This window comes from Symphalangus syndactylus, chromosome 6 (assembly GCF_028878055.3).
Source record: "Symphalangus syndactylus isolate Jambi chromosome 6, NHGRI_mSymSyn1-v2.1_pri, whole genome shotgun sequence".
Lineage (NCBI taxonomy): Eukaryota > Metazoa > Chordata > Mammalia > Primates > Hylobatidae > Symphalangus > Symphalangus syndactylus.
The window spans coordinates 90,965,552-90,988,900 of record NC_072428.2 but is presented as its reverse complement, the minus strand read 5'-3'; the positions used below and the strand labels follow the sequence as shown (position 1 = coordinate 90,988,900).

Below are 23,349 nucleotides of genomic sequence, written 5' to 3'. Positions count from 1 at the left end.
CTTGGCCTGTCTTCCCAACTTCACTGTTATTGTACCACTAACTAAGACAATAACTGTAATACTAAATCTCATCCCCTAAACAGTGGTTTACAGGAAAAAGGTTGTATGGCCATGGACATTTCAAAATGGGACGTAGCATGTAATATCTTTATGTATATGTACAACAATACTTTTCATCATGAGAAGCACACTAAAGTGATGAAAAGAGACTGAAGTTGGGCATCAGGAAACCTAGAGTCTGGTGTCTGTCTCCCAGAAAATAGCTATGTGGCCTTAGTTGGGCCACTTAAATTCTCTAGATCTCAGTTTCCTCACCATTACCCAATATTTTTTGAGCTTTCTTCTGGAACTGATTTAGTAAAATCAAAATACTAACCTAGATAACCTCTAATTTATTTCCAGTTCCATGGAAAATAAATCAATGTTGACTCTAGATATTAAGCACAGCTAAATTATGAATAGCTGGTTCAAGTTCACCAAGTTCATTTAGGAAGTCAGCAGTGAAATCAAGGCAAAAATCCAAATTCAGTGAACCTCATTTTCTACCCTGTGAGATTTTTACCTCTAATATCAACCCAGTATCAAGGAAAGGGTAGAGATAAGGGTAAGGACTCCTAATGGTGACAGAAACACAGGTAGAACTGGATTAAATGATTTCTTAACCTACCTTCACACTAAGTAAATCTATGATTTAAAAAAAACTCTTTCCTTTTTTTAGCCTTTTTCCCCTCACTGGATATCTCTTATACAACTACAAAAAATCTTTTGAGTAACTTGAGAAAGATAAGTGTTATCAATATTAGTTTAGTTAATATTAAATTTGTTTATATGCCCTTTCTTCTTCCTCCATTTCTGAATTTTGTCCAGAAAGGTCAAAACATGATTTTCAAAAATTAAATTTTCCAATGTGTTTAAGTGATAAGGAAGTTTGTAGAATCATATCCCTGTTTGTTCATGACTACGAACTACAGCACACTGGTGGTTTATGCTATCCCTAAGGTGCCACATGCTAAAATTTTAGAAAAATACTGAAATTGTAAATTTTTGCTGATTCCGTTTGGGAACATATTTCAAAAGTTCTGAAGTCAAATGTTTATTTATTAAAATTCATTCTGAATTATGCTTCCCCTTTTCCTTCCCCTGTGGATTTTTCTGGCATTCATATTTATTTCCACCTATTAATAATATATAGCATAGGATTTTCACATTTCAAAAAGTAAACATAACAAATAGTTCCTTCCACAGGAATTAGTTCATAAAAGTGCCTGAAATTGTATCTGTTGTCTGAAACTCCAAAGAAAAATTACTCAAATGTACTTATCAAAGGCAGATGGGGCCCATCACCAGCCAGCAGGAAAAACCCACCAACTAAGGTTATGACAAAGAAAGTCCCTTTTAGAATATTAATTATGGGATTGTTTGACAAGTGCAGTCATGAGGTTCCTTCTAGTTTTATTCAGACACTAATTAATTTAAAAAAAACCCTGAAGAACTGGAGATACCATGTCAACTTGAAGGCTCATTCCTTTTAAATAGAACATTGGTTAATTAATATTTATACACCCTTTTTAGGTAACTAGAAAAAAGTCAGCAGGGACTGCTGTCTCAGCCAATAGCCATGTCTAAAGATGCTTGTACTTCTCAGGCACTTGAAACATTAGCAAGCCAATTAAATAGAAGCAAGGTGCTTAGGTAGGCCCTCAATAAATACTTGCTGAATGATTAAACCTAAAATGGGGATGATGCTTCTGCTTTGAAGATTACATATGACATCTTACCATTGAAAATTTGTTTTTCAGAAAATTTCTGCTCTAACAAGAAATGCACCAGAGAGAACAGCAATGCTCATTATTTATATTGATAGGAAAATTAAACAAAGAGAAAGAAAATTTGAAAGTGAAATTAACAATATGATTCCTGAGCACAATCAGAAATTCACTGCAATATATTCCTCCTGTGTTGAGGTCACGGTTACCAGATGGTCCCTTTGATCTACAATGAAATAAACAGATACTATCCAAATGCCCTATAAATTATTAAATGCTAATAGTTTTGTTATCTTAAAAAGAGCAATGCTATAAGCTCTCTCAGAGGTTAAAAAATTCCAATGGAATATTAAAGAATAATGTTATAAATACAGAATTTAATGGAATAGAACAGCTAATGCTAAAACATAAAATGTGTGTTAAATATAATGACGGTAGATAATTGACACTGAGCAGTTTATCTTATAAAAATAATAACATTTTAGATGCAACTAAAAGTAGTACAGAGAAAATAAGAAAGGTGAACATTTTAAAATGTCTACGAAGCAGAAAATACTTTTAAACCTTGAATTTAAGGTATTCTGGTGATAAGTGAATTACTTTAACATCATAAATTTATTCTTCTTGCAGTAGATTCTTATCTCAATTTACTATAAAGAGGCTGTAGTAATTTACCATTGCTGCTGTAACAAATTACTAAAAAAGTGATAGCATAAAACAACACTGATTTATTCTCTTACATTTCTGGAGATCAGAAGTAAAAATCAAGTTCACCTGGTTAAAGTCAAACGTCAGCAGGAGTGGTTATTTTGGAGGCTGGAGGGGAGACTCTCTTGCCTTTGCCTTTTCCAGCTTCTAGTGGCTGCCTGTATTTGCTGATTTGTGGCCATTTTTCCATCTTCAAAACACGTCACTACAATGTCTGCTTCCATCATCACGTAGGCTTCTTTTATGATTCCTTCTGGGTCCCTCTTATAAGGATTGCTGTCATTACATCAGTCTCACCGAGATAATCTCTGATAATCCCCCTATCTGAAGATCCTTAATTTAATCACATCTGCAATTCTCTTTTTGCCACATAAGATAATGTATTCATAGCTTCTGAGAATTAGGGCATAGACATCTTGGAGGGGCTATTATTGAGCTTACCAGAAAGGCTAATAATCAAAATAGACCTTCTAAACATATGCCTACAAACCCAGCTAAAAATAAGCTTCATGTATTAAGCGAACGTGTTTATCCAGTTCTTAGGGCTTGCTTCTCAAGACAATTTGACTTCCTTTTAATTTGGGGGTGGAATTTTAAGACATCACCAGTAGAATACCTGGCACTGGATGATGTTCATTCTAATTGTTAGTTCAACATAAGCAAATCTTACTAATAAGTAAAGCTATGTGCTAAAGAAGAAAATGTTTACAAGTTTATGGTAATCCATGAAATTTTCATTATCACAAACCAAGCATCAGTCTCTAACAATGCAAGAAAGCAGAAGCAAATTACTCAATTTGGCTAATACAGTTCAGTAAGAATTTTGATTTTCTAGAAACTTAGCACCACTGAAAAGGGTTAAGATATCAAACAATTCCCTAAATGCATCAAGCACGCTTGAAAATTATTGTAGGAACTCTAATTGTCTTCAGTGTTTCTTTGATGAACTCACAACCAGTAAATTAGCCCATGGATCACAGCTCATTAGCATCTACAGAAATAATGTTAATGAGAAATTTAAAAAGCAAACAGCAGGTGCAGTTCTGTCTTTTCTTCACGAAGATCTCTCAGAAACACAAGGTCAGTCAGATTCAATGGGTTAATCTTGCCTCTCTTCAAATACCCGACAAAGGCTAGAAATGGCATTTAGAGACCTTCTGGAAATAATTATAAGCATGTACTCACTGAACAGTACTTTAAAGATTTTATCAGAAACATAAGAGAATCCATTCATTACTTCTAACTCATTATTTATAATTTGGTATACTATCTGTTACTAAATCAAATGTCTTTCATGGTTTCCATACTAATATATAATTTTCTCTCATGATCTCTCAAGGTGCATTGAAATTCTGTTAATCATGTTTCTTTGAGAATGGGAGATCCTAACAGGAAAGCCATTCCAATTTCTGTTTCCTATTCTCCTTACTTAAGTACCCAAGATATGAATAGTGGGGTTGAAGGTTTTAACTGAGCAGTTAGTATGGAAATATAGAAATTTTGGATGCGCACTGAAATACATCATTGTACAAAATGCCACTGCAAAACGAATTTCTATTTATTAAAGAGGATGGAAAATATTGTTATCTTTGCAGATAGCAGTAGAAGAAAAAAAGTGATCATGAAGGATTAACGCAGAAGCAGTGACAGGTTAGTTGGGAGGAAGGGAAACTCATGAGATAAAACCAAACACAGAAATAAAGCTTCAACCCAAGTCAAGGATGTGTAATTGTCAGTCAGACTAGGATGGCCATGAGTGAAGAGTGGCAGTCATTCTTACAGGTAGTTGCAAAAGCAGAGACCTGGACTGATTGTGGATTTTCACTGATTCAATGATTGGATTTGATTTTTTTTAAAAAGGGATGGTAGGCTGTGTTTAAGATATGTAGTAGACATTACCACTCTACATAAATTTTAGTTCCCCTCTTCCTCCTGGAATAACTGAGATCACGGTTCCTTGCTCTCTTGAAGTTAGGTGCACTTCTTGGCAAAAGCATTTGGGAGCCAGTGAGCAACTGGCCCTGCCTGCTTCCTTTTCTACTATGACAGGCAATGTTCTGGACAGTGGGACTTTTCTGAATTCAGATGCCAGAGTGAGGTCTGCGTTGAAACAGAGCCTTCTACAGAAATATGACGAACATGTAGAATAAATGAGAAATAAAATGCTACCGTTTATGCCACTGAAATTTTAGAGTTGTGAACATCAGAATAGCCTATCCTATTGATAAGGAAGGACCCAATAATTTGGATTCCCAACTATGTTAGTAGCTTGGATTTTAGATGTGGCAAAAAGATTAAAAGCCAGGAGAAGAATTACACCTACACCACAGGGTAACTTGCTTATAAATTATTACATTATAGCAACAAAGCTATTGATCTTTCCTTTCACTCTCAATTCTGAGTTAAGTTTTTAAAATTGAAAAGTTAAATGTTTTCTACTTTTAAGTACAGGTTGAGCATTCCTAATATAAACATTTGCAACCTGAAATGCTACAAAGTCTGAAACATTTTGAGCACTGACATGATGTCATAAGTGGAAAATTCCACACCTGACGTCCTATGATGGGTCATAGTCAAAACGTAGGCAAAAAAAAACCCCACATGATTTATTCAGTGTCCCCATGAGAACAAAGACCCTCCCCTCCTGGCCTCCTTTAGCTGTATTGCATCTTTTTCATGTATGCCCAAATTCCCCCATGGAAGCACCCTCACAAAGCATAATAAAATGACAATGTGCAGGCCTGATGCACCAATGTCAAGTTTCCCACAATGCCTCACATGTGGCCAAGACCTATGTGCATTACTTATTCTTTTGTTGTTCTATTCTTTGCTCTGTGGTATAAAGATATTGTTGATAATGTCAAAAAGGCCGGCAGATATCTCTGTGGGTCATAGTAATAAGAAAAAGAGGAAGCATTTATATTTTTCTATAGTACAGGAATTCAAGCCGTTGGAGAAACTGGGAAGCAGTGCAAGTGTGAAATATCTTACAGTAGAGTATGGTGTTGGAGTGACCACCATATGTAACCTAAAGAAAGAGGTGGGTAAATCATTGAAGTTCCATACTGAAGGTAAAGAACAGAAGTTAATGAAAAATAAAAAAAAAACACTGCATAAAGCTAAAATTAAGATCTCAATCAGGTATTGAAACAGTGGATCTTAGTGTCACAGTGAACACATGCCATTTAATGGCATGCAGATCATGAAATAAGCAAAGATAGGTCACAATGAAATGAAAATTGAAGAAAACTATGAATATTCAATAGGATGGCTGCAGAAATTTAAGAAAAGACATAGTATTAAATTTTTAAAGCTTTATGGTCATAAAGCATCTGCTGATCATGAAGTAGTGGAGAAATTCATTGACAAGTTTGCCAAGGTTATTGCTGATGAAAATTTGATGCCAGAACTAGACTATAATGCTGATGAAACATCACTGTCTTCATATTACTGCCCAGGAAAGACACTGACTCCAAACGATGAGACTGTCCTTACAGGAATTAAGGATGCTAAGGACTGAATAACTGTGCTGGGATATGCTAATGCAGCAGGCATGCGTAAGTGTAAATTTGTTGTGACAGGCAAATCTTGCGTCCTTGCTATTTTCAAGGAGTAAAATTTTTACCAGTCAATTATTATGCTGACAAAAAGGCACAGATCAAAGGGATATCTTTTTTGTTTGGGTTCCCAATCCTTTTGTTCCAGCAGCTTGTGGTAGAAAATGCAGGAAAGCAGGACTGGATGATGACTGGAAGTTTTTGTTATTCCTTGACAACTGTTCTGCTCACTCTCCAACTGAAATTTCATTAAAAATAATGTTGATGCTATGTGCTTTCCCACAAATTTGACTTTATTAATTTATCCATGTGACCAGGGTATCCTTAGATCAATGAAGAGTAAATATAAAAACAGGTTCTTGAACAGCGTGCTAGAAGCAGTGAACAGAGGCATGGAAGATTTCCCAGAAGAGTTTAGGATGAAAGGTATCATATATACTGTTGCTAATGCTTAGAACACAGTGACAGAAGACACAACTGTGTATGTTTGGCACAAACTCTGGCCTGCAACTTTGTTCAGTGATGATGATGAACAATATGCAAAAAAAAAATACCTTTAGAATTCATCATAAGCTGGAAGAAATAGATATCAGAGACATTTTTCTATAATGAGGTTCCAGCTGCTAATTCATTGACCAATAGAGAAATAGCTGAAATGGTTTTAAATCAAGGTGATCATGATAATAGTAATGATGAAGATGACATTATTAACACTGCAAAAAAATTGCTGAGCGATGACATGGTTAAAATGTGTGATGGTTTATTGGAGAAAATGAGGAAAGTGCATTCATAAGAGAACAATGAATCATGTCAGTTTATAAGATTGAAGAGAGACTCGTAAGACAAAAAATATTGTTAATGAGGCAGATAACTCTGGAGAAAGCATTTTAAAAAGCCATCTAGTAGATTCCCTCCGCATCCCTAGAGGACCCAATTCCTGGTCCCTCAACTGCTTACGGTGTTTCTTCACACCTAAAACAATAAAAATACAGTGTACAATAACCTTTTAATAAAAACACAGCATCATAGGTGGAAACTTCAAGCCCGCCATTATTTGTTGTTGCTGTTGTTTAACAGCTGATGCAGGTATTCTAATAATGATACTGTGCTGCTTAGCTACCCACAACACATTTATTTATTTATTTATTAAGATGGAGTCTTGCTCTTGTCACCCAGGCTAAAGTGCAATGGTGTGATCTCAGCTCACTGCAACCTTTGTCTCCCAGGTTCAAGCGATTCTCCTGCCTCAGCCTCCCGAGTAGTTGGGGTTACAGGTGCCTGTCACCACACCCAGCTAATATTTTGGTATTTTCAGTAGAGACGGCGTTTCACTATGTTAGCCAGGCTGGGCTCAAACTGCTGATCTCAGTTGATCAGCCTGCCTCAGCCCCACAAAGTGCTAAGATTGCAGGCCTGAGCTACCGTGCCCGGCCAGAACACATTTTTTTCCACTGTATTAATGGTGTCATATTTTTTACTGTAAGTACTTATGTGTGAATAAATGTAAGAAAATGATTGCTTATCAGTGGCATATAAATTCAGTGTCAGGAATGATGGCAATACCAAACAACCACAGATTGTCCACATAGGTGGCTGACATGGGGACATCTTTGCTTTCTGATGTTGTTTCATGCAGAAAATTATTAAAAATATTGTATAAAATTACCTTCGGGATGTATATAAGGTATATATAAAGTATAAATGAATTTTGTGTTTAGCTTTGAGTCCTTTCCCCAAGACATCTCACTATGTGTATGCAACTATTCCACAATCTGAAAAAATTTGAAATCAGAAACATTTCTGTTCCCAGGCATTTCAGATAAGGGATGCTCAAATCTGTATCTAACATGATCTATTTCAGTATTAGTCTAGACATCCCTAAGTCACCCACTAAACATAATTTTTATGCAGGTATATTAATGGAGGCTTGACTAACCACTATACAAGTTAGTTGAATTTTAACTGATTTATTTCCTGCCAAAGTACACAGTTTTAATTGACAAGAATCCTTATTCAGCTTGACTAAAGCTCCCCAGGTATTTGCTTCAGTTTAAAAAGAGACACTTACAAAGATCACCATAATGAGTAAATAATTACCTGTTGCTAAAAATGCTCTGTAAGGATTATTTGAAAGGTATCACTTGGGTTGAATTTTCTCCAGAATAAATACCAAAAATATTTAAATGACAAATCACACCATAAATGTATCTGGATAAGAAATATTTTAACTTCTTATCACTGTTAAGAATCTATATTATAATAAATAGTCTTTTTTATTCAATGAAGTTTTTCTAATGTACAAACTGACAAGTCTCACTTGAATATGTTTATAAAATTTATGATTCTTTTCTTCCTTCAGAAGTGTCTGATATTAGATTCAGTGATGGCAGATCAACAGGTTTAACTTTGAGCTTACATGACTAAAAGCCAGAGTGGAGGAAAGGACACTAGTTTCCCATCTCTATAGACCTCTGCTTAAGCAGAAGTAGAAGTAAAAAGACAAAGGGAAATATGTGGTGTTTCCACAGACTTGGGGAATTTATTATTCCTTATGTTCATCTGAGAGATCTAACTGCAAATAATAAATCAGGCATGGAATGTCTACCTATAACAACTCCTAAAGATTCCCATCTTATTATATTTTTTGATGGAAAGCTGACATTGAAATTAGAATAGGAAGAGAAACAGCAACTAGGTTATTCATGGAATAGTTATCTCTTTCTGCCCTTTACCAAGCCACACGGATGTAAATTTTTAAGCAACAGCATAATCGTAAGAGTCAAAGATCATTGACTCTCTGTGAACTGTAAAGTTATATTGGTTGGTAGGAAAGAGACCATTAGCTTTGACTTTCTCTTGAATGTGCTCAAGTCTGGCCCTACATGTCACTGATACATGTTATAATGTTCCAGAATTGCTCAGTATTGCAACAATCATGTCCAAGTTAAAAGAGACACCCAGCTGTGCTGAACTTTTCTATTATATTAGCTGCCTTTTCTAGATGTAATCTTTTTATATACTGATTCCCCAAATCAATACATTTCATGTCTTCCATTACAAGTTTCCTCAGTTGAATAGAAGTCTATGCCTATTAAATATCAAATATGTAAATTACATGAATATTAATAATTAAAGACAATAAATAGAAACCAAATGAATCAAGCATTCAACAATATATGTGAGGAAAATGACAACAGAACAAATCTAAAGTAAGCAGGAAAAATGAATTTATAATAATGACAAAAATAAATTTGAAAATAGAAAATAATCAATAATAATTATTCATCAAATGCTCATTACTTGGCACCATGCTAAGCATTTTAGATGTATTAACTCATTTAATTATCATAAAATCATAATAAAGTAAGAATGGAAAACAGACTTTCCCACATATACTCTGATTTCAAAAACAAATATAGTTGAAGGAAAATCTGAAATAATATGTTGATAATCTATAAAAGATAAATCTACAAGTAAATACATTGTAAAATGAGAAATAAGTTAAAGTAATATATATGTACTTTTTGGCATTAAAAACATTTTCAACTAATATATTTGAAATGCTGATGCTATATATTTCGATGCCAACAAAACCTGAAAAGAGTAACACTAAAATAACACTGTAGCCCGTTCCTATTAATGCATACTCATGTAAACATACAAATTAAATTTCAAAAACCACCTCATAATGATAGCTTAGCAATTCTGAAACTATATTATGTGTATATTAGGATTGACAAGTAAATATAATGTGTATAAATAAAGATAGGTTCCTCTACTCTCAGGGAAAATAGTTAAAAATAAGGAAAGAGGGAAGGCAAGAATAACTATGGTGTTGGATTGGAATCAGAAATATCAAAAGGAACTGATGGTTTTTAATATGCTTATAAATGGATAGCTACAGAAATGAATATATACATATGTGCCTGCTTGAGTAAACATACATCTATTTTCTAGCTCTATATACTGAAAGGGCCCAGAAGCAAAGATGCCCCAGTAACAATGAATACGTCCAGCACCCCAGTCTCGAATTCTAAATACCACTCTCTAAGAAAAGGAACCAGGGTTCCTTAGAAAAATGGCTAATAGCAGTCCCGGGGAAGAAAAAATACAAGATGAACCTAGAATGGCTTTCAGTGCCAGAAAATATAAAAGTGCTCCCCTAAAAGGAATGTGATCATGTTCAAGGGATACAGAAGCCAGTAGTCTGAAGGAACTCCCAATGTCCAAATCTGGGACAATTTAAGCAATAAAATACAGAATGACAGTAATGAGTTATAAACCATTGAATAAAAGAAATCTGTTAGTCCATACTGACACAAATAATTGAATAAAAAGATAATTGGGGAAATCAAGACACCTATTCCTTTTAATAGAATTGCAATTACTAAATGAAAGACAAGTGATAGAAACAGAAAATCACCATTAGGCAAATTACTAGAGGAATAATAGTTGCAGACAAAAATTATTTATAGATGCTAAAATTAGTGGAATAATGTTTACATAAGGTATTTTCACAGTCTCCAAGTGTTTCTCCATAATACTTATTAATTACAAAGAGGAAAATAGAACCTTTTCTGTGGAAAATATGGAAAACATAACATTAACCAGTTAACATCGCCATCACAAAGTAGAGATCAATGCAATGATACTCATATAATGGGGAATTATCACAAGCCATTGGAAAAGCAACAGATTATTTAGCAGTTACAGTGCAGTATACTAGTTACAGACATGGTCTCTGGATCCAAACTACCTGGGAATTAGTCCCAGCTCTGGTGCTTGGGTAATCACAGCCAAGATACTTAACTCCTCTGTGCCTCTGGCTTTCTATCAGTGAAATGGGAGCCAGTAATAGGATTAACCTCTCAAGATTTTGGTGGGAATTGAGAATTCTCAAATAGAAATTGTATTTGAGAATGCAAAGACTACAAAAGAGCCTGACACATAGAAACTGCTCAATATTTATTATGTTACAGAGTTTTCAAGAAAATTGATAGAATGATGTGGATGATAAAAAGATCAATATTTCATCATCAATATAAATTCTAGACAGTTTAAATATTGCATGGCAAAATATAAGTGACTGTTAAATCTCTAGAGATGGTGATGATATTTCTACAGAAAACAACAAAAGTCAGGGAAAAATTACCATTTAACCAGAGAAAAGAATAAAATTTACATATGTTGAAAAAAGAAAATAGACTTGTACAAAGGAAAAACTGGGAAAAACTCTTATGGCAAATCTGACAAAAAATTAATGTTATTCACATACAAAGAGATATTGAAAGAGAAGAATCAATGTTTTCAGGAAGTTTTCATTCATGGGAAAAGATATTACATAACCATTCAAAAAAGTGTTCTTGAAAATGATAATGTGAAAACAGTCACCATATTGCACATAGTAAAAAAAAATTAAGATTCAGAATTCATTATGTAATATGTCCTATCTATGATGTATATAGAGATGATATATATTTTTGTTTATATTTCTCAGAGTTTTTCCTCTTAAATTTTCTGTTATCACCAGAAAGGTTATAAGCACACAAAATGAGAAATGCTAGACGATTGAAACTAAAGGCTGAGTGGGGAAGGAAAATACGATGAAGTCTAGACCAAGCTATTAGTACTAACTAAAACTAACTGACTGAAATTTACTAAATCCAAGACTCGGCTACTTAGATACCACTTAAAATCTCACCGACAGCTTGTAATCTCTTTATGCCATGTACAAGCTTTATTAGCAATTAAGACTTATAATTTAGGCTAATTCAACCAGAAATTTGTAAATAACATATTATATGAGAGATATAAAGATGAATAGGACATTGTCTTTGCCTTTATTGAGTTTACACTTCAATGTGTGGAAGGGGTGAGGATAAACACAATAGAATAACAAGAATATAAACAGAAGTTTTTAAAATTTTTTGGAGATTAAAAGAAGAGAGCCTATCGGTTGGAGTTAATCCATTCATGTATGCAAAACATTCATTAAGATCCCCACATATAATCGTTATTTTATTTTATTTTATTTTATTTTATTTTATTTTATTTTATTTTATTTTGAGACAAAGTCTCACTCTGACTCCCAGGATGGAGTGCAGTGGCATGATCTCAGCTCACTGCAGCCTCCATTTCCTGGGTTCAAGCAATTCTCCTGCCTTGGCCTCCCAAGTAGCTGGAACCACATGCACCTGCCACCATGCCTGGCTAATGTTTGTATTTTTAGTAGAGATGCGGTTTCACCACATTGGCCAGGCTGGTCTTGAACTCCTGACCTCAAGTGATCTGCCTGCCTTGGCCTCCCAAAGTGCTAGGGTTATAGGTGTGAGCCACTGCACCTGGCCATAATGGTGATTTTAGATATAGACATCAGGAAAGTCTTCTTTGGAAGAGGTGGCATTTGAGATTGGCTTTGAAATGTGGATAGGATCTTGCCATAAAGAGATGGGGCTGAACGGACATTCTAACGTAAGGATTAGCATGGAAATTGGGTTGACTATGGTAGGCAGCTCCATTTGTAAGTAGACAAGGCTACATCGAAGAAAGAGCAAATGGTAAAGTTGTAAAGCCTCACTGGTCCCATATTGTGAAAAGATGTAACTCTGAGCCTCAGGCATTTGTTTTTAATTTCATGAGCAATCAGGTAGTCCGTTCAACATTAATAAAAATATGTTTTGGAATAAAATAGATATTTGTCACTCTCTGGGAAAGAATCTATTACCTCTGAAACTTTGTGGGATGGCGATCTCTAATGGGATATCTGAGACACTGCACTGAGTTCGTAGTCACAATAATAAACAGTATCATGTTTCTTGCATCTAACATCAGCTCAAAAAAGCTCCTCGGGATTCACTGTGGCGACAACATAAAGCAAAGTGATACAGCCACTGGTGGATGGGAAGTGACAGCGGCAGACACATCATGCTGGCAGGTAGCTCACAGAGATGAGAATGCACAGTTAATTTAAACACCCTGTTGCCTGGAAGACCAAGAGGGAGAGTCATAGAAAATAAACACAGGCAGCCACTTGAGCTTAGAAGAGGAGAGACTCTATGTCTTCTTTGAGGAAAGGAAAAAACAAAACCAATATAAAAATTGCCTCTAATCCCCATGTGTGCCATGCCAAAGCATATTTGTACATTTGTACATATTTCTGTGAATAGATCCACATTTCCAAACATAAAACATTGTATTATAATAATAATACATATCACTTTGCGGATAACAAGCCCTTTAAACTACACTTACCTTTTGCTGATTTGAAGAGTTCAGAATTTATTACAGTTTGTGTAGAATTTAGAATGCCAGGTATTACTTTAAAGGCCTTGTTATGGTTGACACTGGAATTCAAATAATAATGATAGAGTCTTCATGGATTAAAAAATGCACAGTCACATATAATTATTTATCTCTGTTTGCTTGTGAGGCCAAAATTTTTTTGAGAGACTAAAGAAGAGTTTTAGTAGATGTCAGACTTTAGAGATTGAGTGATTTATTTTCTCTATGTCATTTTAGGGCACATTTACTGTCATATTGGAGCGGAGAGTTGATGTCATATTACAAGCTGAGTAAACCTAGCAGCTCCTTTTCTGATATGGTTAATCAAAAAGGAATCAAGCCCCCAACTGCAGGGCTTCCGAATTAATGGTGAACTGAAGGAGAAAAGAAGCAACAGCAACAGCATATTTGTAAAGCCAAGGCTTCAAAGTGACTCAGAACAGCTCATTTAGATAAGTCATGAACCTAAATGGCTAAATTAAAGCAAGACTGTGATTACCAACACAGCTGGGATTAGGCAAGCTGTGGCACAAGAATGAAGCCACATGAAGGGGAAGAGCCACAGGTCAGAAGGTCCCCAGAAAATGTCTAACGAGAGACGTTAACCGGAAATCAGCCATGTGCCTTAACCAGAAGTCAGCTGTGACTTTTAGGCCTCTTCTGGAAGTGGATTATAAAGCTATTCCCTTTGGTTTTGAAAATGTGTCTTCATTCGTACATAGAACTTTAAAAAGATGAAAGGCTTTAGATATAATGGAATGGGGAAGCCGCTTTCATATTACAATGAAATTGATACCAGTGTAGATGGGTATCAGATGCTCAGGCTTTATAGCTAGCTATACAAGCCAGTTAGTTAAGACATAAGATAATTCTTCCCTCCTCAGATAATGTCTATATAGCATAGTTGGAACTCTTCTCACTGCTCCCCAGCATCATTTTGGTAGGTAGCTTCCCAGATCTCCAGGTCTTCCTTCAGTCCATGAAATTTACCATTGACAGGTTCATCTATTATGTCAAAGCACTGCCTAAAACTTTCTGTTGGCTTCTGCCTTCTCAAAACCTAACAAGATCTTTTGCAATGAGACATCCGCTCAACACGCACAGGATAATTTCTATTTCTTCTTGTATTTATTTATTTATTTTTGAGACAGAGTCTCGGTTTGTCACCCAGGCCAGAGTGCAATGGTGCAATCTCAGCTCACTGCAACCTCCCCCTCTCAGGTTCAAGTGATTCTCGTGCCTCAGCCACTCGAGTAGCTGGGATCACAGGCCTGACTAATTTTTGTATTTTTAGTATATACGGGGTTTTGCCATGTTGGCCAGGCTGGCCTCGAACTCCTGGCCTCAAGCCATCCATCCGCCTTGGCCTCCCAAAGTGCTGAGATTACAGTCATGAGCCACTGTGCCTGGCTGATAATTTCTAATCTTTTAGATTACTATATCCCAGGGAAAAACCTCTCCTCCAGCCTTCCTTGTTTTAAAACAGTTTCCTGAGCCTATTTCATCACACACACACACACACACACACACACACACACACACACACTCTTTACTCATGTTTTTCCATTGTTAATAAACATGCTTATCAAAAAACATCTGCTTTTCCCCCCACCCCTCCTTTTCTTCAATAGCCAAATTGTCACCTTTCAACACCTATATCAAGCCTTATCTTGGCATAAAACTCATCTCCATCACATAATCTCTTTGACTTCTCTACTCCATCCCCCAAACCAGACTTGCCTATTAAGCTTCCAATTTCATATTTCGAGTAATGTGAAAATTGTGAAACTAAAATAGAATTTGAAGTTATGTTGGTGCAGATCAATATACCATATGTTGGTGGAAAGAAAAAATGTTATATTTGTTTCAGTTTTCAAAGTCCAGTATATTAGCTACAATGTCCTCCTGTGTAGCTTGATCCCAACAATAGAAGCCTCCAGATTCTGTGGGCCAGGTGGCAAGATGATGTAACAAATTTTGCCTGGCTCATATTAGGTATTATTCTTTTTATTGGTTATGAAGTTTGACTCTCCCTACTTCCTGTCACTTTATTTTTTTAAACTAAAATAGAAAGTTTATCCCCATTATTCTCTGTTGATTGTAAACTTTCAGGAAAAAAAATCTTGAAAAATAAGTAGATGTACCTACAATCATGGTTAGACTCAAATAAGTTTATTTTTGTTTAATAGCTCTTGCATTCTCTTACCATGATATATGTGGAAATTTAGATATAAATGGAATATATTTATAGTCTCTTTGCCAAAAACTACAGCTGCTCCCTTCAAACTTAGCATTTCCAAAACTTCTGTCATTTCAGGAATATTGATTATTAATAAAATCAGGAAGGTGTGTTGTAAGATTTCTGGGTAGTTCGTCATGATTCCGTGGATTTCAACAAGAAGAAATTTTCTAGCAAAAACTGGAAACTCAGTTTTTATTTTTCCTTTTTGTAAAGTGGCACAAAATATAACTAAATATTTAGAATATATATAAACAGGAAAGTACTAAAATATGCATTTGGTTGTTAAAATGTATTTGATCTAATTTATCTCTGGCAATGTAAATGTTACATAGACTATAAGCTCATGAAAGAAGGGACCATGTCTAAGTTGACTTTCATTTTATTGTAGTGGATAGTGCAGAATCTAGGGCGTAGTAAGTGAAAAAAAAAACATTTATTGGATTCATGGATGAATGACTATATGAATATATATCTTGTTACCAGCTATTGTGCCATTTCCTCAATATTATCATACTTAGCTAAAGTATAGTAAACTAGTCCTAATTTGCCAAGAAATAGTTGAATAAGCATGGGCATGCTATTTTACCACCCTGGGTCTTAGTATACTAATTTGTAAAATAAGGGGAAGGTCTGCCCTGCTTACTTCAAGGGGCAGTTTTGAGGATTGAATGAGAGCGTTATGCAAAAACATCTTACAAACAGTAAAGTACTTTTAAAAAGGTAGTATTTGAACACTATGGGATATTTGAAGAACATTAAATTTATACCTGAGTTATTGACCCGATTTTTTTAAAAAATTGGCAAGTAGAAAAAAATAGAACATATAACACGAGGCTTTGGCAAAAAGCTTTACTCTTGGGATTTTCATATGGGTTATACTTTCACAACTGTCAAAGCAGATCATGAAGAATTTAAAGATATAGAACACTTACTTAAGAGAACATGGCCTAGGGATGTGATATTCATTTTGATTAATTTTCTGTGTTCCTAAGTGGCTTGCTAAAGTGGGAGGACCAGTGAAATGGCGTCATTATACAGCTTTGTGTGCTGGCTGTTGCCCATTATTGTACTTTATGGTAACTGATTTGCAAAGTATGCTTTTAATGTTTTGTTTTAAAAATTCATTTTAGGAAGATTAGGAATAGAGAACACTTCTTGGAACAACTACTGACAATGTTTAGCGGAGAAAAAAAGTATCCGATTTTCCTTTGCATACTATAAAGGAATGATTTATTGCAAGTAGCATTTTGTTGCCTTGGTGGAGATAACTTCCTTTTCTTTAACATTCCAAACTATATGGGAGATATTTCTATTCCATTCTCCCATTTTAAAATATCATGTCTGGAAAATAATATTATCAAGGCTGACTTCATTCATTCAACAAATATTAACTTGTTATTATGTGCTAGGCACTATAAATGTTCTTTCCTAGTATTTTAAACTAATACATGCAATTTTACTCTATTTTCACTGCAGCCTTGTGGAAATGATTCTGAAGTTCCCAGGAGAAAGTTTCACATCTTTTTTACTATTATATTTTAAGAACTTGGCTCATAGTAGGTGTGACACACACTAAGTACACAGGTGCTGAGTAAATTCCCAGATGGAGAATAAACAGCATTAGCCTATAAGCCAGAGCCACAGAACTTAGACAATATGGTAGGTTCTACTTTCATCTCTGCTCTGCCTTAATTCATTTTCTCACCTACACTCATACTATTGCACTCATACTTTTATAATGTTCTGCCTCTGTTTTCTCTCTTCCTCACTTCATCCCCCACAATGTGATCAGAATGTGACATAAGTTCCATGATTTCACTCCTGTGCTTCAGGTCTTTCAGTGGCTGCCCCTCATTGAGTGGCATTTCTTCATCCTTTCCCCCAAGTTTTCCTAATGGTGTGTTAGGATAGACATAAGCTCACAGAAGGCAGGCTTCACTGGGTCTCCTCTGAATAGCCAGTCACAACTATGGCATTTCATTCAAGTCGAATTGTACTTAAAAAGGTATATAGGGTCTGCATTCCTCTCCATAAAACACCCAAGCCTGTTTCAATTTCAAGTTTTTCTTTTCTTTCAAATCATCAAATAAAACTGACACTCCAGGAAAAGGCACCACCATGTGTATCTTGTCAATTTATTACACTTGGGTACATATCTTTGTACCACCCGCCCACTAGCACCGAGAGGTATATGTATGTCAGTAAGAGAAATATACTACTGTTTATTTATTTATTTACTTATTTATTTATGAGACAGGGTCTGGCTCTGTTGTCCGGGCTGGCATGCAGTGGCACAATCACTGCTCACTGCAATCTCCATCTCCCGAGCTCAAGCGATCCCCCCACCTCAGCCTCTTGAGTAGATGGAACTACAGGTGCACGCCACTACGCCCAACTAATTTCTGTATTTTTTTGTAGAGATGGGGTTTCACCATGTTGCCCCAGCTGGTCTTGTACTCCTGGGCTCAGGCGATCTGTCCGTCTTGGCTTCCCAAAGTGCTGGATTTACAGGCATGAGGCACTGTGCCCAGCATCTTCATTAAATTAAATTAATTAATTAATTTTTTGAGATGGAGTATTGCTCTGTTCCCCAGACTGGAGTGTGGAGGGCAGTGGTGTGATCTTGGCTTATTGCAACCTCCCCCTCCCCGGTTCAAGCAATTCTCCTGCTTCAGCCTCCCAAGTAGCTGGGAGCATAGGTGTGCACCCCCATGCCCAGCTAATTTTTGTATTTTTAGTAGAGATGGGGTTTCACCATGTTGGCCAGGCTGGTCTCAAACTCCTGGGCTCAAGAAATCTACTCACCTCGGCCTCACAAAGTGCTGGGATTACAGGTGTGAGCTACCACGCGTGGCCCTCTTTATTTTTAAATAGATAACATTGTATGTTTTTTCTTATAATGTACAAAATAATATTTTGAAGCACATATACATTGTAGAATACTTAAATGTAGCTAATTAATAAATGCATTACCTAACAGGTGTAATTCTTGTGGTAAGAACAAATGACATCCACTCTTTACATTTTCAAGAATACAATATAACATCAACCACAGTCACCTTGCTGTACAATAGATTCCTTGACAGTTATTTTTAAAATCTACCTGTAGTCACTAATAAAGCAAACGAGGCCCTTTGTGATCTAAATCTAGCAATTTTTTTTTGCCTCATTCTATGAAATTTCCCATCCTTAACTTTCTCTGCTGCTTTGCTGCTTCTGATCTTCAGAAGAGTCTGTTTCTCACAAACCTCTACATCTTTGCACATACTGTGTGCATTACACAGAATACCTACTCCTTGGCTCACTTAATAAACTCTACATCCTCAAAATCCCAGGTTAAATTTGACTTCATCTTCAGGATCTTCCTCATCTGTCCCAGAATAGCCCAGAGGTAGTCCTGCTTATGCATTTCCATGACATTTTGTGCATTCCCAGCATTTATAATGTTATCAGAACAATCCTTTTGAGCATGAGTTTATTGTTACTCAACATCTTAGTGTCTGGTGTCTTAAAGATGATGATGTTAAAATATTTGTAACTAGCATAATCAAAGAAACATGAAAAAATGGGATAATCATATCATTTGAGGACCATTGCTATAGAAAATTTTAAGTCAGCCTTTGGTTTTCAGAATGCAGACTTCAGTCTTCAGGCTTTAAGTAATCATGTAAAGCAACTAAATATACTTCTTTCTCCTAGATAGTTAATATGATTATCATTACATCAACCAATGTAAGAATTTGCTTATCACATATAAAAGAAAATTAGATTTGGCACTTAAACCTATTGTATGGTAAACAGTTGATCTCTTATTGGTATATTGCAAAGAAGAAATGAATAATTGCAAGGTCTAAAACATAGTTCACCATTAAAAATAAGTATCTGAATTATAATATTATGATTGGATGATACCTTATATAGAAAGCCTCTGGCTTTGACAAGAGAAAAATTGAATGTTTCTAAGTGTATTGAAATTGTAGTCACTGCAGCCTAAACTTGTCTTTCTGGCAGATAATTGCTTTTCACGCACCTTAGAGGTGGGTATAAACTGAAATTTCAAGTACTGCTTCTGGGTAATGTTTATTTCCTGAAAAATGGAACCAATAAGAGGCTTGTTTCAAAATTCCACATGTCAATTTTATGGTGTTAGAATGCCTTTGACACAAAACAAAATATTTGACTTGTAATTCATCTTTTTATATTGGGTCTTCAGTTAAAAATATATTTTTATGTATTGAAGAAAATTCCATCACCCAAAGGAATTTGTTCTTGACTCTTATCTTTATTGATTGAAGTAGAATTCTAAAAACCCATCTAGGTGAAAACACATTGTCCAGATTTTCCTGGCTATCATATTCTAAGAGACAAATGAATTTTATAATTAACCATGGAAATTACCTATTCAGTAGCTAAAATAATCTTGTGTGGACTATGGTTTTGATAAAAGAAAAATTCTGGCCTAAATTATGTTTATTACTTATAAATGACTTTCAAATGCTTCCAGAATTTACATTCAGACCACGGACAATAACTAACTCTCTTCTTGGTTTAGTAAAAACAAAACAAAACAAAAAAACCAAACCAAAACAAAAAAACGTAATAAGGATGGAGCATTCACTCTGAGAACAGGTACCATGGGTGAAACCTCTGTTTGGTAACTCCTCCATCCCTCAAACTCCCTTCTCCCCTCACCTCATCCGAATACGTGACACATTTTCCTCCGTGTACTAAGTAGATACTTACTGATTGCTGTGATTGATAAGACAAACCATACCCTTAAAAACATTACTTCTTGCAGTTTGATTGACTCTTGAGATTGAAACAGAGGAAAAGAAGAACTGTGCTCATATTAAGAAGCTACTTGAAAGTTACAGTGGATGATATAATTTCTGATGAAATGTTAGCCCAGATGAAAGTATATTTAAGTATTTACATATTCAGTATAACATGGCCTTTCTCAGCTCTGTAATCATGGTGTACTTCTATAGGCTGAATTTAGAAATAGATACTAGTTATGATATGAATTCATGAGATTCATTTTTAACAAAGTAGAGTTTATATTATTAAATAGCACTTGGCTCTTCTAAGCTATTACTTTTGGAGATGAAACAAATACACATTAATTACAGAATTGATTTCAGGGTCAGTTGCTAGCTTGGGATAAAATAAACCTTTTGATTAACATACATTATTTTTAAAATCAAAATAATAGTAACATTTGTTCGTTTGTTAAGTCAACTTGCTGACCAGTATTGGCTCTAAATGACTTTGGCCATTTCCTAAAATTGCATTTATCTAAGAATTATATAAATTTGTCACCAATGATGATATTCAAATAAACTTTCCTTAGATCTTTTCTGAATAGGAACCCTAAAACTGTGAGTGACAATGTGCATTTGGTGGAAATATAGAACAACCAGAAGTTAAGTTAAAATGGGACTTTGAAGATAGTATTATTCTAGCTCATATTTCACTGATGGGAAAAGTGAGACTAAAATGATTTATGTAGGGCCAGACCATTTAGGTACTAAACCAAATGTTCACGATATTTGGGCTCACTGTCCTCTGCCATACTGCCTTGAAAATTCAATATATGTTATTTACATATTTTGAAAACCTGAGTCACTTCATTTTACATTTATATATTGAATAGTATTTCTTAAAAGCAGAAGTATACACAATTATTTTAATGTAACCTTTATTTCTAGTTTTTTTTTCTTTTCCTCAAAGAAAACAAACACAATTGTACTTTGCAGCATATGATTAGAGAGGATTGACTTGAGTCCCAGCTTTTCAGATAGCTTTTCAGATTATTCATTTTCATGTGACTTTTTATACTCGGATATGAAAGGTAGTATGCTCTTCCCTGAGTTGCTTTGGTTCACTGGAACTGTCACTGCTGGCTGGGAGGAAATAAAGTGTTTGACTTTAAGTAGTAACACCTTGTAGGTGGTTAAAAGTATTTGTTGATAGAATGTTAAGTGATGCATTTCCTAGTGGAGACTTATTTTATAGAATGATATTGGGCAGAAGTATTCTTAAACTGAGTTCTTATTTTTACATTAGAATCAATAATAGAAAACTTGTTAAACATTCTATAAATAGTAAACGTAGAACTCAAATCAAAATTTTCCTTACTTTCCTAAATAACTTAAGAGCATGAAACACGAAGGAGAGTTTTGAAATTTTAAAAAATGTTAATTTGCTCAACACGAACATATCACTTTGATAGTTTATTATATGTATTTTGATGTGTGCTTTCCGTAAGTACCCCAGCTTCTCATTTTTATCCTATAATAATCTGAATGGAAAAACAGATACGTGCTCCTAAATTGTATACTGAATTCTACAGAGAAAAAGTTTCAGTCAAAAGTTTTAATTATAGCAATCAGTCACAAAGAAAGTTCAGAAAACTTATAAAAAAACTTCAATATTTTAAAATTATAGTGGCCATAGGGAACACTCATATGAACATTGTGAAATCAGGGAAAAATAAAGCCTTAGTTATATTGTGAAAGCAACATTCTGTGTATATACAATTGCAGAATTATTATGAAATGTGGAAAAATAGAAGGATTTGTGTCTGCAACAAAGAGTGTTTTAAATAATTTGCTTCACAATTATTTAGAAAAGTCCTATGATGGCATAATGCCCGATGCCTAGAGCATAACAGAGTGTTATTATGCTTATTATTGCTTGCTGTTTTATTTTGTATTTGAAATTACAAACCAAAACACTGGCAATGATACAATTAATACCTGATCAATGGAACTCTTCGTCTGGTAACAAGTCTTGGCCTGCTCTGCTTTACCCACAATAACTATTAGATTAAAGACAAGTGAAAGTACGAATAACAAAATTAGAGTGAGATCTAGCACAACGGCCATTGATAGGAAGGGTTGCATATAAAGAAAGCATGCTTGAAATCAGAGGCTAAAATACATTTCTACATTGAAGCTCAAAGTGAAGAGGAGTATAGAATTTGTTATTCTACATTTACCTAGTTTCTGTAGACAAAATGTTTATTATCAAAGTTTTTATGTTGTATAATAACATACCCAAATTATTGAAAAATAGTTACCAAATGTTATAGCTAATCTAATTTCATTTCATTGTTACAGAGATTGTTTGAAACACAAGCATCCAGAAATAAACACTGAGTTTCTATCTGGTGAGAGCCACGAAGGTGTATCTCTCACATTTCCACCTATAGGGAGCATAATTGAACCAGGATCTAGCTGTTGCACTTGGAAATCCATGTTGGCATTTGCATAAGGCCATGCTCCCCTGGAGCTTCTCCTAGCCAATGCCTGGGCACATCTTGGAATATTAAACCAGGCTTGTTTCTGGGGGATACTGGCCTCCATTGACAGGCAACTCCGGCTGGGAGACTCCTCAACAGTCCTGCCAAACTTTCCTTAGAACTCACCTGTAGTCTAAGACTCTTCTACTCCTTCTTTCCCCTCCTCTCCCATCTCCTCCCCTGCCTCCCCTCTTTTTTCCTCCCTTCTTCACTTGGGGTTAGACATGCATTTCTGGCTGATGCTTCTCCTGGTCTTCCCCAGTGGCTGCTCTTCTTAGCTTATTGGTGATTCACCTAATACATTTGTTGTATGTTTAACTTCATTTTGATGTGTGTTGCTTGGAAGACCCATGCTAACACATATCCCTATCTAAATGATTCCTTTGATTGCAAAAATTTTCCGAGTGTAGTTCTTGGATATTTCATCTAACTGAACTAGCTTACATTGCTGTAACATATATTTGGATTATTGTTTTAAAAAATGCAAGTTAA

General features: G+C 35.1%; 1 protein-coding gene across 10 annotated transcripts in view; it reads right to left on the bottom strand.

Moving 5' to 3' along the window:
* The window catches only part of MAGI2 (membrane associated guanylate kinase, WW and PDZ domain containing 2), a 1,470,566-nt gene that overhangs the window by 953,104 nt on the left and 494,113 nt on the right, over positions 1–23,349 (bottom strand). The window lies entirely within an intron of this gene.